Below are 13,611 nucleotides of genomic sequence, written 5' to 3'. Positions count from 1 at the left end.
GGCTTTTGAGTCGCAAGACTCTTCTATGCATGTACAAATTATAACCAAGCAGCAGAATTAATTGCCTCTTATATTGAATCACACACCTGCAATTGTCTCCAAAGAGTGCACGCTGCAGATAACAACAAAGCTGTTTGGGGTTTTACTTATTTTTGGCTTCATTAGCATGCATGTTGCCCTGGAAATCTGAACTTTAATGTTTGTTTAGCACTGAAAATAATTGAAAGTTGCCAAGAGGAGAAGGGACAAAAGGATATGACACCAATTGAGGAATGTAGCAGGAAGCCAATGCTAAACATACAAATTCAGCCAGCAAAAAATAAAAAAATAAAAATCATCAGATTATTTGGCAATGTTTTCAGTGTTTTCAATTTTTAGATGCAGCATCTTGTGACCTAAAATTTGCTTTTTAAGAGTGAAACTTATAAGTGCATTGCCATCTAATCTTGAGACGGTTCCTCATAAACAGGATTTTCACAGTAGAGTGTTACAAATAACTAAGTATCTCCAGGCAAGAGTTACCCTTTTACAGGAGGGGTTCCTTCTCTTCCTTTGGCAGTTTGATGACAACAGATCTGTTGAATCCAAAAAGAGATGTGTGGTTGTGAGGGATAAATGTAAATATTTTTCACACTGAGGAAAAAGAATCAATGACAATAATAGAGAACAATGTTTTTCTCTGCTTCTCAATAAGAAAATTTTCTTTTTCTCCATCTTCTGCTTGTAAAAAGCTGTGGGGTCTCCAACCTGGTCTTGATAAACCTCATAAGAAGGTCTTATGGAGCAAATTAAGCCTACCAGCCAGACGTTCCCTCTCAGAATTGAAGATGTAATGAATCCAAGCTTAATACACACATTTATTCATGATTTGTCCCCCTCACCAATAATTTTACAAAAATCAATCCCACCTTTCTTTGAGGTTGAATATATTACATTAAATCCTGACTGCAGTAAAGTGGTTTCTGAGTTACGGTGTTCAAGCAAATGCTGGCTCTTCACTAAAGCAGTATATTGGGAGTTTGAAAAAGTTTATCTTTTCATTATTGGACTTTCAAATATAGTGGATAAATAAATTAATATAAGAATCTCTAGAAAAATATTTCAGCTTACCTCAATCAAACAAATTACTACAATAACAGCCACTATTGCTGTTGTCACTGAAACAGCCAACCTCCAATTGAAGCCATTCCCATATTGTCGAATTCCCTGCTTTGGTATCTGTGTTAAACAAAGAGAAGTAAAGTGGAAGATGGGTCTTTGGTATTTTAACATAAGAGCTCTTTTCCCCAGAAGAAAAGTACATTCGGGCTCACCTACCCTTTAAAAGCAACAACAGTTTTACCAATCCAGTTTTATTAAAGTAATCATATCTGAAATTTCTGATTTAATACTAACAAACCTAATTCGGTTTTTCCTATTTTCAGGTTTCAGTTACTTTCACTTTGTGCTATACGCAATTCTCCCCAGATCACAATTTGTAAGATGCTTACATGTCGCTTATCCTTCTATGTAGAGATGGGAGTCAGGCAGGAAAGCTATCTTGGCACATGCACATTACAATAAACAATCTAACAAGGCTTTTACTCAAAAAGAGTAATTGTCTTTACAGAAATGAATGCACAATTTGCATCAATTTGGCTTTGGGGGGGGGAGGGAGACATATGGGTAATCAACTCTTGTAATGCTCCTATTCATACCCCTGTTAGGATTATTTATCTAGGTTGCTTTTACCCCTTCAGAAGGTTCCTCCATTGTTCTGGAGCTTGCTGTAGTCATATTGGTTTCATTTTTAGTCACCAACAAGTAGGGTTTCAACCGAGCAGATGGTTCCTGGATGGATTTTCTCTTATTGAAGAGTCTCATTGCAAGCCCTATTCTAGAGATGAGAAAATCACAGGATGTCTGGGTAGTCAGGTCTCTGCAGTTCACTTTTATCATACGGATCAACTGGGCAATTAGGATCCTCAGAGGCTCATTAGGGATCAGGTGTGCCAACTGTTTTTGCACCTCAGCTTCAAAGATATCGGCCTGAAGAAAATAGTTATCGGTTTGTTCCTGATACTCCCAATCTGCTTCATTGGAGAATGTTTTATCAGGCAACGGTTCGGTCAAAGTTTCAGACTCCTCGGTATTAATTCTGGAGTTGTTTCTTCCAATTATTAAGTGCCTGAGAAGATTTTCCTGTCTTGATTCCTGAGACTCAAGTTCCTGCTCCAAAAGTTCCTCTGCTATTTCTTCATTCTGAGGATCTTTCTCTTTTGCCTGCTGACTGATTACAAGGTGTTTTCCATGATGGGGCCTTGTTGATTTGTTGCCAGATTCCAGAATGAAGAAGACTTTACCAGGCTCTTCCTCACTATCATCATCTACTACAATTGAAGTAGTCAAAGGAGGCAGCTCAGTTGGAAGATGTAAAATTGAACGCTTCTGTAAAGTATGAATGGATGCTTGAGGAAGTTTTTCTCTGAGAGTCACATTTGGCCTTGTGTTAACCTTCACAGCTTCCAAAATCTCTGTATTTACATTCTTTTGAATCTCCAGCTCATGAGTCTTCTCTTTGTTCCCTCTTACTTTTTCTTTTAGAGTCACCTTTGGCCACCACTTAAGTTTCACAGCTTCTGAAATTTCTCTAGTAATTTCCTTTGGAATCTCAAACTCATTGGTTTTCTTTTTGTTTTCCGTAAATTTTGCTTCGGAAGCAACCTGTGGCCACTTGTTATTCTTCAGAGGGAGTAGTCGCCCTGCCATCTTCCTCCGCTTTTCATCCATTTTATGTGAAGCTGGTTTTATTTGCTCCCCTGTAGGTGTTCCTTTAGTTCTTTCAAGTCTTTGCCTTTTTGTTACCAACTGAAGAAAGAAGTCTTCTTCTCTTGTATTTTTCCCAACCACATGAACCTCTTGTGCTATTTTTTGATGACTCTTTAAGTATTTCAGTCTTATAGGCCTGGGGGTGATTTCACCAGAAGCTTCTGAGATTTCTGTGGCCATTTTCTTTTGGATCTCCATCTCAAGAGTTTTCTCTTTTTTTTCTGTTATTTTTACTTTGGAAGTGACTTGTGGCCACTTCTTAACCTTCAGGGCTATTTGTTGTCTTGCAGGCTTCCACCATTGTTGAGGCATTGTGTGTGAAGCACGTTTTAATTGCTCTATTTGCAGTTTTCCTATATTTTCTGCAAATTGTCGCCTTTTTGTTAAGAATGTAAGAAATAAGTCTTCTCCTCTTTGCTTTTTTCCAAACTCATGATCTTCTTGTACTATTTTTTGATGACTTTTTAACCATTCCAGATGTCTTTTATATCTCATGTTGATGTCACCAGAAACTTCTGAAAATTCTGCGGCCACTTCCTTTTGGATCTCCAACTTATGAGTTTTCTCTTTTTTTCCTGCAATTTTTGCTTTGATAGCCAGGGGCACTTGCCACCCTGCTAGCTTCCAACTTTTTTCAGCCATTGCATGTGAATTATGTTTTACTTGATCTTTTCCTGTGTTTTTTGCTAATCCTTGCCTCTTTGTTGGTAATCGAAGATCTAAGACTTTTTTTCTTTGATTTTTTTGAAACCAATGATTTCTCTTTACCATATCCTGATCGTTCTTTAACCCTTCTAGATAACTTTTAGTCCTCAATCTGATTTCCCTAGAAACTTCCAAAGTTTCTGTCATTATATCCTTTTGAAGTTCCAACTCTTGAATCTTTTCCTTTTTGGTTATTTTTGTTTTGGGTTCCACTTGTAGGACATTGGATGATTTGTACAGTTGTTTCAGCAGATTTTCACGAGTTTCATCCAAATATTCATGAGGATTTGATTTAGTTAATCTACTCCATAATTTTAAAATTGATGACCTAATAAATTCAATGGAATTACCAATTGTCTCCCGAACATGAGCATTGTAATAACTGGGAGAATTGGTATTCCTTTTGCAATAAATGTTTGAGGCTGGGCATGGAAGTACGAATCCATCCAACCTTTCAAAAAATACCAGCATTCCAACCAGGAAAATTTGGGTCGCAAAGGGGGCAACACATCTCATGATGCCCATCCCCTCTTGCTCGTTTTACCCAAATGAAGGCTGCTTGGAATGTTGCAGCCAACAATTGGGGTGATTCTATGTGGTTACCAAGCAACCACATGTTATTCCATATGGAGACTGCAGGATAATGCCACTGCTGTGACATCAGTTTACCATGATACCTGACATCATAGAATTGCCAAAAACCATGGCAACAATATAGGTAGTGGCCTCTTCTGTAGATATGAGTTGATTTAAGGAGATCACTCAGATATTTGTGATTAATGCTTTTGAGTCAGAGTCACAGTAGGGAATACCATCTGCTTCCACTGGAAAATCAGATTGTAAGGCCTGGTTATCTATTATCTGTTGAACAAGTCAAACTGAGTTTCTGCAGTATGTTAAGCTGCAACCAAACCACATAAAGGCTTAGAGTAAATTTCCTGGAAATGTGCTTAAGATTTCAAACTAAGCAACATTTTTAAAAATTGAAGGTCTGATTTAGAGCCAACAGATCGTTTCGAATGCATATTTGATTATAGGAATATTCAATTATTTCCCTGACGAAAAATGAAGGGAAGTATGGAAAAAGGAATTGAAAAGAAGGTTGATGGTTGAAAGTACTTTCCGAAATGCATCCGAGAGTTTCTGTTGCACTGCAAACCTCTGAGAGTTGCAGATGGCCTGAGAAACTCTGGAAGACAGAAATTCAAAATAATACATTGATTCAAGACTTCTTTGTAGCTCAGGCATTGCTGAATATTTGAACCAATAGCCTGTTCAAATTTAATTCAGATTTAACATATAAATAGCTTTATTTGACATATGGAAATAAAGTTAATAAAAATTGGTCTAGTTCTATTTCATTTACACTCCTCATTTTATTTAGGAATCCCAATTTAACAGCCTTTTACCAGTGTAGTAGATTTAAGCTGGAGCCGAAAGACTTGCATTCAAACAGTATGTGGATCTGAAACTCAATGGTTGAGTTTGCAGATATTGCTAAACGATGCCTTGTTGTTGTAGCTTGTTGCATAGTACAATGTGTGATCTTTTTTTGCCAAAAACCTTTTTATTTATTTGTAACTTTCAAAACAAACATAAAAATCCTCCTTCTTTACATCCTGTAGAAAGTGTATCAGTTGGTTACAAATGGTTTTTGTATCTCTTGGCATCTCTTCTACCGTCATCAAGTATAATTCATATTAACTCTAGTATCTTAACTCAAATGTTTATACATATTACCATCATCATGCCTCCACTTTTATTTGACTATAATTGTTTAAACGTTCTTCATCATAAAATATAGCAAAATTTAATACATAGCCACATACTGGCATTTCATTTACTTATTTATAAAATCCTCCATTAACATTATATCCTTATATCCTATTCTAGCTAAACATCCATAATATTTAATAACAAAGTTTTCTAATCCTCCTTTCCAAATCTCTGTTTACAATTTACATCCAATTTTCTTATATTATACCCATACATAAATATAGATTATTATTATTATTATTATCCTTTCTTTATTTCGCTATATTCTATGTCACAACATTTTCCCCCTAATAATCAAAACGCAACTGTGTCTAATTTAGTTCTCTTTTTTATTGTTAATATTATTATTGACCTTTATATATAATCTCAGGTATCATTCAATATTCATATCCAATTATTGCTTATCATAACACTACACATTGTATACATCATTATCATTTTTTATTTAACTATACCTATTATCACTAGAGTTTCACTAGGTTAGCTAATAGTTTTAAATTATACTTTTCCATCTATCAACCTGTATCTTTCCAATAACAAAACAATCTTATGTCCTCTGTCATTTGTGTTATCAATCTTCTAAGCTTCTTCTTAATCAGCTTTGTATGGACTAAAGTTTCATAGTCCATAAATTCTTTACTTTCTTCTTCTATATCTTGCCCTTTGAAATAGGTTTCCTCTCCATTTATTTCCTCTTTCAGTATCCCATTCTTTGCATTTTCAAAAACAAACCAATTACCATAAATGTCAGCAAGTTTAATCGCTTTATATTCATTTTCCACTTTAATTCTTTGAATTTTAATCCCCTCATTTTGCATTTGGTGAACATCATCAAATTTTCGATCCAAAAGTTCCAGTTTTTGTTCAATCCTCTCATATGTATTTGTTGATTTTAGTAACTCTGAAAATATTGTCTGCAGGCTTACAATCTCTCCATTTTCCTGATACTCCGCCATCTTAAACAAAGTGCTCTCGCTTGGAAGGTTTTTTTTAAGTTAAAACATGGATTCACAAAAGCCATTTTCCCCCTCTTCTCTGGTTGAAAACACGCTTCAAAGGGACATTTGGCTTACCCCTATCGCTGTGCAAAAAGCTGTCAAAACAAACCACAAAGAAAGGGAAAAGTTCCATTTGAATACACAAGCTCCAATCAACAAAACCTCCCGGCATGTAGCACTTTTAAAATATTTTTAAAAAAATCTGTTTCATATTTCAAATTAGAAAAAGAGGTCCTGTCTTTAAATGAATTAAATAATAATAATACTCACAGCGATGAAAGAGGAAAGCTTTGGTCTATGAATCACCGAGAGTCACAGAAAAAAAATAGAAATAGAAGAGTTAATCCGTTCATTTTAAAAAGCTTGTAAAGGTTTCATCCATGAAGATAGCATATAAAAAAATGGAATAGCCACTGTCCAGAACAGTTGCAAGATTAATTTTGCAGCTTGATCCTTCTATTCTTCAATTTAAATCAATTTTTAAGTTTTTATAGGCAGTCTCTCTTTTAAAACAATGAAGATTCCTCATCAGCTGGAAACACTTTCACTTTCTATTCCTTCCGTTTTGGGGCCGACTTCATCAGCCTTGGCTGGATTTTTTGTCACCGGCTTGAAGAAATTTCTCTTGCTTCTTTCGGGGATTTTGTGATATCCCCGAGTTCAGCAAGACATATTCTTCCTGTTCACTTTCTCTACGGGACAGTTTAGATCCGTTTGGATGCCCCCCCCCCCCCAGTGGCAAAAGTGTCAATTGCGATCTCAGAGCATTGAGACTGCACATCGTGTCGTCGTGACTTCGCCCCCCGCCAAAAAAAATGTACAGTTATCTACAATAGGGAGAATAGCAGTTGTAAAAATGAACATTTTACCAAAATTAGGTTTCCTATTCCAAACCATTCCAGTAAAATTAGAAAAGAAATTCTTTAATGAACTAAATAAAATGACTTTGAAGCAGTGGCGGGTTCTGGATTCCGTTCCAACTGGTACCGTTGGAACGACCCTGGAGTTACTCACATGCATGCATGTGGCGCGCGCGTGCACATGTGGGCTGTGCGCATACACACACATGCTGTGTGTGCACACACATGCTGTGTGTGCACACACGCATTGTGCGGACACACACACGTGCTGTGCGCATGCGGTCTAGCATCAAATGACACTTCTGCACGCCTCCATGATGCTCCAGCTTCTCCGCGGAGCATTGCGCAGGCGATGTATGCACCATGCCCGTGCACGGAACTGCCAACAACATAAAGCATTGGTAAGGAGCATGGGTGAGCGGGCCCTATGGAGCACCATTACTGGAATGGTATCCAGTGCCCCAGGTAGGAGCCACTACGCCCGTATCGGAGTGAACCACCTGCAACCCACCACTGCTTTGAAGTATATTTGGCAAGGTAAAAAAATCGAGAATAAAAATGAAATTGTTACAGAAATAATGGGTTTTGGGCTCCCAGACTGGGAATTATATTATCAGGCCTCAGCTCTCACCTGGCTAAAAGATTGGGTAAATTTGAAACACATAAGACTATTATTACTAGAAGGCTTGACTTGCAATTAAGCTGTCATGCTTTCCATTGGTATGGCAGAAATATGATGCACAAATATTTCCAGAGACCTTATGTGAGGAGGGTGTTGCTTAACATTTGGGGGGGGGGGAAGCAAATCACAACATTATAGGAAAATACTAGTCTGGCTCTCATCAATGGAGGCAATAATATATCCAAACCTTATAAATTGGGGAAAAATGTATGTTACAAAGATATCTTAGATGAAAAGGGTGAACTTAAATTCGGACAACAACTGCAGTATGAGGGGATGGACTTACCTTGGTGGCTGTATTTTCAGATTCAGTCAAGGTATGAAAAAGATGTTAAAATATGGGGTGTAAATAAATAACAAACAGCATTGGATAAAATTTTTATGGGGACTGGATGAAAAATTATGTGTGTGTGTGTGTGTGTGTGTATGTATGTGTATATGTATGTATGTATGTATGTATGTATATATATATATATATATATATATATATATATATATATATATATATATATATATATATATATATATATATATATGTTGTGTTTGTGCTGATAAATAAATAAATAAAGGGAGACTAGTATAGATCCATTTCAAGCTATTTAGCTCTCATCAGCTAGCCATACCCTTACTGGGATTCGAACCTGGGCTGTATTACATATTAGGCAGGAGTCTTAGCCACTAAGGCACAGGCTCTCCTCCTTTTATCAGCTGAGCCAGGGAAATAGGTATGTATTTGTGTTACAACCCCTGGTATGCCCAAATATGGGAGGAAGCTCACTACTCCCTCTTTCTGTCCTTCGGCTCATCACAGAAAACCATCCAGGCAGAAAACCATATTTTTATTTTTAATGTTGCCTTTTTATATTTTTGTTGTATTTGTCCTCCTTATCAGCTGAGCCAGGGAGGTAGGTATGTATTTGTGTAATACAGCCCAGGTTCAAATCCCAGTAAGGGTATGGCTAGCTGATGAGAGCTAAATAGCTTGAAATAGATCTATACTAGTCTCCCTTTATATATTGATCAGCACAAATACAACACCTCCACAACATGAATAAACGTGATGACACCTCCCGCCTACCAAACATCTAGAAACCAGCCCTAGTCAACAAACAAACACCACCCACCACCCAGGCCATTACAATACAAAACAACAATGGAGGAGGAGCTTCCAACGATGGCGGTCGCCTCCTGAGCTCCTGAGTGAACAATGGAGCGCCTGACCGGGTAAAGGACTGCAACCGGCCCTATGACATCAGAGGGGGCTGAGAGTTGATAGCCCGACCACCCTGGCTTGTTTTGGGCCAGTCTTGGCCTTCCAGGGTGGTCGGTGAAGATCGGAGGGCAGGAAGGAGTGGAAGATCGTAAGCGGCAATCGGCTGGGAAGAAGCCTATGAAGATGGCGACGGCGCAGTGCGGCTGCGCGGACAGCGCTGACGCCGGCAAATTTAAAAAAGCCGAAAAGCAAAAAGGGAAGGAACGAGAGCCACTGGAGAGCCCCCAGAGAGCTACCGGAGGCACCGGAGGGTCACTTCCAGCATCGGGGGCACAGGGAGGAACAAGGAAGGAAGAACGGAGCGCCGGAGAGCGCCGGAGAGGCATCAAAGACCGGTGAGGCACTGGAAATAATGGCTGGGGATAACTTGGAGCCTTGTGGCCACTGGAGATCTGGACTTGGGGCTGTGGACAGGCTTGAGCAGCCTGAGCAGGCACTTGGGGCTATGGACAGGCCTGAGCAGCTGCCCAGCCTAAAACAATCGGGACAAGAAGCCCCCCCCACCCATTAAGGAATTTATATTCACCTGGGACCATTTGAACCATCTTTCTCCCATTTACCATCTTTGCCTCTCTCCACCATTTGAGACACTTGAATACCTCCCATTTCCCCCCCTTCCTCTAAAGTTACCATCTAGACATCATTTACCATCTATTTACCATCTATTACTTACCATCTTCCTCTGAAGTTACCATCTAGACATTATTTATCATTATTGACCATCTAGACTTTAAGACTCTGGTCCTTCATTGAGACACTAGCCCTGCCGGCTATTATCTATTAACTTTGTTCTATCAGCACCTTACCCTACTGGGACTTTTATTATTCAATCAATTTACTCGAGGTTAGACCTGCTCCACCTGCGAGAAGCCCCTCTCTCGCAGGTTTGGCCCCTGGCCCTTTCAAGGGCCAGCCTTGATGACGGGTTTGTGAACCCCGAGAGGTGGAAGAAAAGGAAGCTGAGGGGCTTTTTATCAAAATGTTTTATTGTGTTTTTAGGGGGTTTTAGGAAGGGGAGGGGGGATAACCAGGCCAGGAGGGAAGCCAACGCCAGACGAACAGGTGAGTCTACGAAGGAAGTGAGCGGGGTGAGGGGGGAGAGGGAACAAGTTATTCCAGTAGAGGGTTGTTTTATCACAACGGTCGCGGGGAGGGGGGGATGCGAGGACAAGAAAAGATCGCAAGGTCGGTTGGGAGACCGTGGCTGCTGGCTATGCCCGGTCGTTTGTACCAACCCCCGCAGCCTAGGTGGTCGGGAACTACAGAGCCAGGGCCTGAGGCTGATGCTCTGCAATGCAAGGTCCGTGACCAACAAGGCCCCCCTCATTAACGAGTTGATCTTGGAGGGGGAGCTGGACCTTGCAGGGATAACGGAGACCTGGTTGGGTCACGAGGGTGGTTTACCCCTCGTGGAAATGTGCCCACCGGGTTTCCGTGCATTCCATCAGCCTCGGGCCCTGGGTAAGGGTGGTGGGGTGGCGGTAGTTAAACGGGATTGTCTAGAGCCGAGGGAGTTCACTGTTCCTCAGATACCCGGGTGTGAGTCGCTGGGTATGAAATGGGGCCCAGGGAGGCAGTGGGGTCTGCTGATTGTATACTTGGCTCCTCGCTATACGTCAGCGGCCCTGCCCGAGCTCCTCGAGCTGGTCTCGGAGACGGCGGTTGAGATACCCAAACTTCTGGTTATGGGGGATTTCAACCTGCCGTCGACGGGAGCAACGTCTGAGGTGGCTCGGGAGTTCATGGCTTCCATGACAGCCATGGGCCTGACCCAACTAATTCAGGGCCCCACACACGAAGGCGGCCACACACTGGACCTTATCTTTGTATCTGAGCAGTGGACGAGTGATCTGGGAATAGGGGATTTAGAGATTACGCCCCTGTCATGGTCAGATCACTCATGTCTCCGGCTGGACTTCCCTGGCGCTACCCTCCACCGCGAGGAGGCGGAGCCAGTTTGTTCAAGCTGGTACCGCCCCAAGCACTTGATGGAACCGGATAGGTTCCAGACGGAGCTTGGGCCTTTACCTGTAGCCCTGACCCGCGCTCGGTCGGAGGACCTAGTCGACCCCTGGAATAGGGCGACGGCGGGGGCCTTGGACCGGGTTGCGCCTCTGCGACCTCTCCTACGGCAACGACTCACCCGGGCTCCCTGGTACACCGAGGAGCTTAGGGTGATGAAGCGCCATAGGAGACGTCTAGAGAGCAGGTGGAGGTCCTCATGCTCCGAATCTGACCGAACACAGGTAAGAGCCTATTTACGGATCTACCTTGTGGCATTGAGAGTGGCCAAACGTAGACATTGTGCCGCTCTCATTGCGTCTGCGGATAACCACCCTGCCGCCCTGTTTAGGGTGACCCGCTCTCTCCTGTCGCAGGAGACGCGGGAGGCACCCTTGCAGGGAAGAGCAGAGGAATTTGGGGAATATCTGCAAGACAAAGTCGCTCAGATCCGGAGCGGATGCCCCCCCCAGTGGACCGGACGAGCCGTCATCAGTGAGTCTTGTGAGTCCACTCTGGGAGGAGTTTGACTCTGTTGCCCCCGAGGATTTAGACGGGTTGCGTGGACGGCTGCGACCCACCACATGTTCAATGGACCCGTGCCCCTCCTGGTTGGTACTGGCATCCTGGGAGGTGACGCGAGGCTGGCTTCTGGGCCTGGTGAACGCCTCATTGGGCGAGGGTTCCTTACCGACTGCCTTGAAAGAGGCGGTGGTGAGGCCCCTGCTCAAGAGGCCTTCACTTGACCCAACGGAGCTAGCTAATTATCGTCCAGTCTCCAACCTCCCCTTTTTAGCGAAGGTTGTTGAGAATGTGGTGGCACAGCAATTTCCACGTCACCTCGACGAATCCGTATATCTAGACCCACGCCAGTCCGGCTTCCGACCCGGGCACAGCACCGAGACAGCCTTGGTCGCGTTGGTGGATGATCTCTGGAGGGCCAGAGATAGAGGCTGCTCCTCTATCCTGGTCCTATTAGACCTCTCAGCAGCTTTTGATACCATCGACCATGGTATCCTACTGCGCCGGCTGGAGGGGATGGGAGTCGGAGGCACCGTTTTACGGTGGTTCGGCTCCTACCTCTCCGGCCGGATGCAATATGTGTTGACTGGGGGGCATAGGTCGACCCCGAGGCCACTCTCTTGTGGGGTGCCGCAAGGGTCGGTCCTCTCGCCCCTCTTGTTCAACGCATATGTGAAGCCGCTGGGTGAGATCATCCGTGGTTTTGGGGTTGAGTACCATCTGTACGCTGATGATACTCAGTTGTACATCTCAACCCCAAGCCACCCCAACGAGGCTGTGGAAGTGATGTCCCGGTGTTTGGAAGCCGTCGGGGTCTGGATGGGGGACAACAGACTCAAACTCAACCCCTCCAAGACTGAGTGGCTGTGGCTACCGGCACCTCGGTTCAGCCAGCTGATTCCATCACTGGCCATAGGGGGCAAACAATTGCCCCCTGTGGAACGGGCGCACAATTTGGGCATCCTCCTAGACGCCCGGCTGTCAATGGATGATCATGTGGCAGCCGTGGCAAGGGGGGCGTTCCACCAGGTTCGCCTGGTGCGCCAATTGCGCCCCCTTCTGGACCGTGATGCCCTACGCACAGTCACTCATGCACTGGTGACGTCTCTCCTGGACTACTGTAACGCTCTCTACATGGGGCTTCCCTTGGGACGTGCCCGAAGACTGCAGCTAGTCCAGAACGCAGCCGCGCGGGTAGTCATGGGGAGTACTTGGTACTCCCACGTAACACCTCTCCTGCGCGAGCTGCACTGGCTGCCTGTGGTCTTTCGGGTGCGTTTCAAGGTTCTGATCACCATCTTTAAAGCGCTCCATGGCATAGGGCCTAGTTACCTGCGGGATTGCATCCTCCCACATACATCCCTGCGGCCAATCCGCTCTCACAGGGAGGGCCTTCTCCTGGTGCCGTCCACGAGGCAATGCCAACGGGCGACACCGAGGAGTAGGGCCTTCTCTGTGATGGGCCCAACCCTCTGGAATGACCTCCCCCCCGACATTAGAACCACTACTGACCTCCGCTCCTTCCGACAGAAACTGAAGACACACCTGTTCCGACTGGCTGGTTTGGCATAATTTATAACGTCTACCTCCTGGCATACACATTCGTACTGGTTTTTAGAGGGATAATGTTTTAAACCTGATATTTTAAACTTTTGTATTGATTTATTTATTTAGCTGTACAGTTTGGTATATTTTATCCTCCTCTTATACATGTATCTATGTAACTATTTCTATGTTTTAATCTGTTGTATTTGGATACGGACTGTACACCGCCCCGAGTCCCTGTCGGGAGAGGGGGCGGTATATAAACGCTAATAAAATAAATAAATAAATAAATAAATGCACACACAGCCAGCACCAATCAGCACCAATCTACCAATCATGATACAACCACACAACCAATCATTCCACTTACTGAAACAAAGCCAACACCCCATCCCCTCCCACCAAGATTTACAGAAAGACATATATACATATTTACATATA

Source organism: Natrix helvetica (assembly GCF_964273705.1).
Source record: "Natrix helvetica genome assembly, chromosome: Z".
Lineage (NCBI taxonomy): Eukaryota > Metazoa > Chordata > Lepidosauria > Squamata > Natricidae > Natrix > Natrix helvetica.
The sequence above is the reverse complement of the archived record's forward strand: the minus strand, read 5'-3'. Positions refer to the sequence as shown.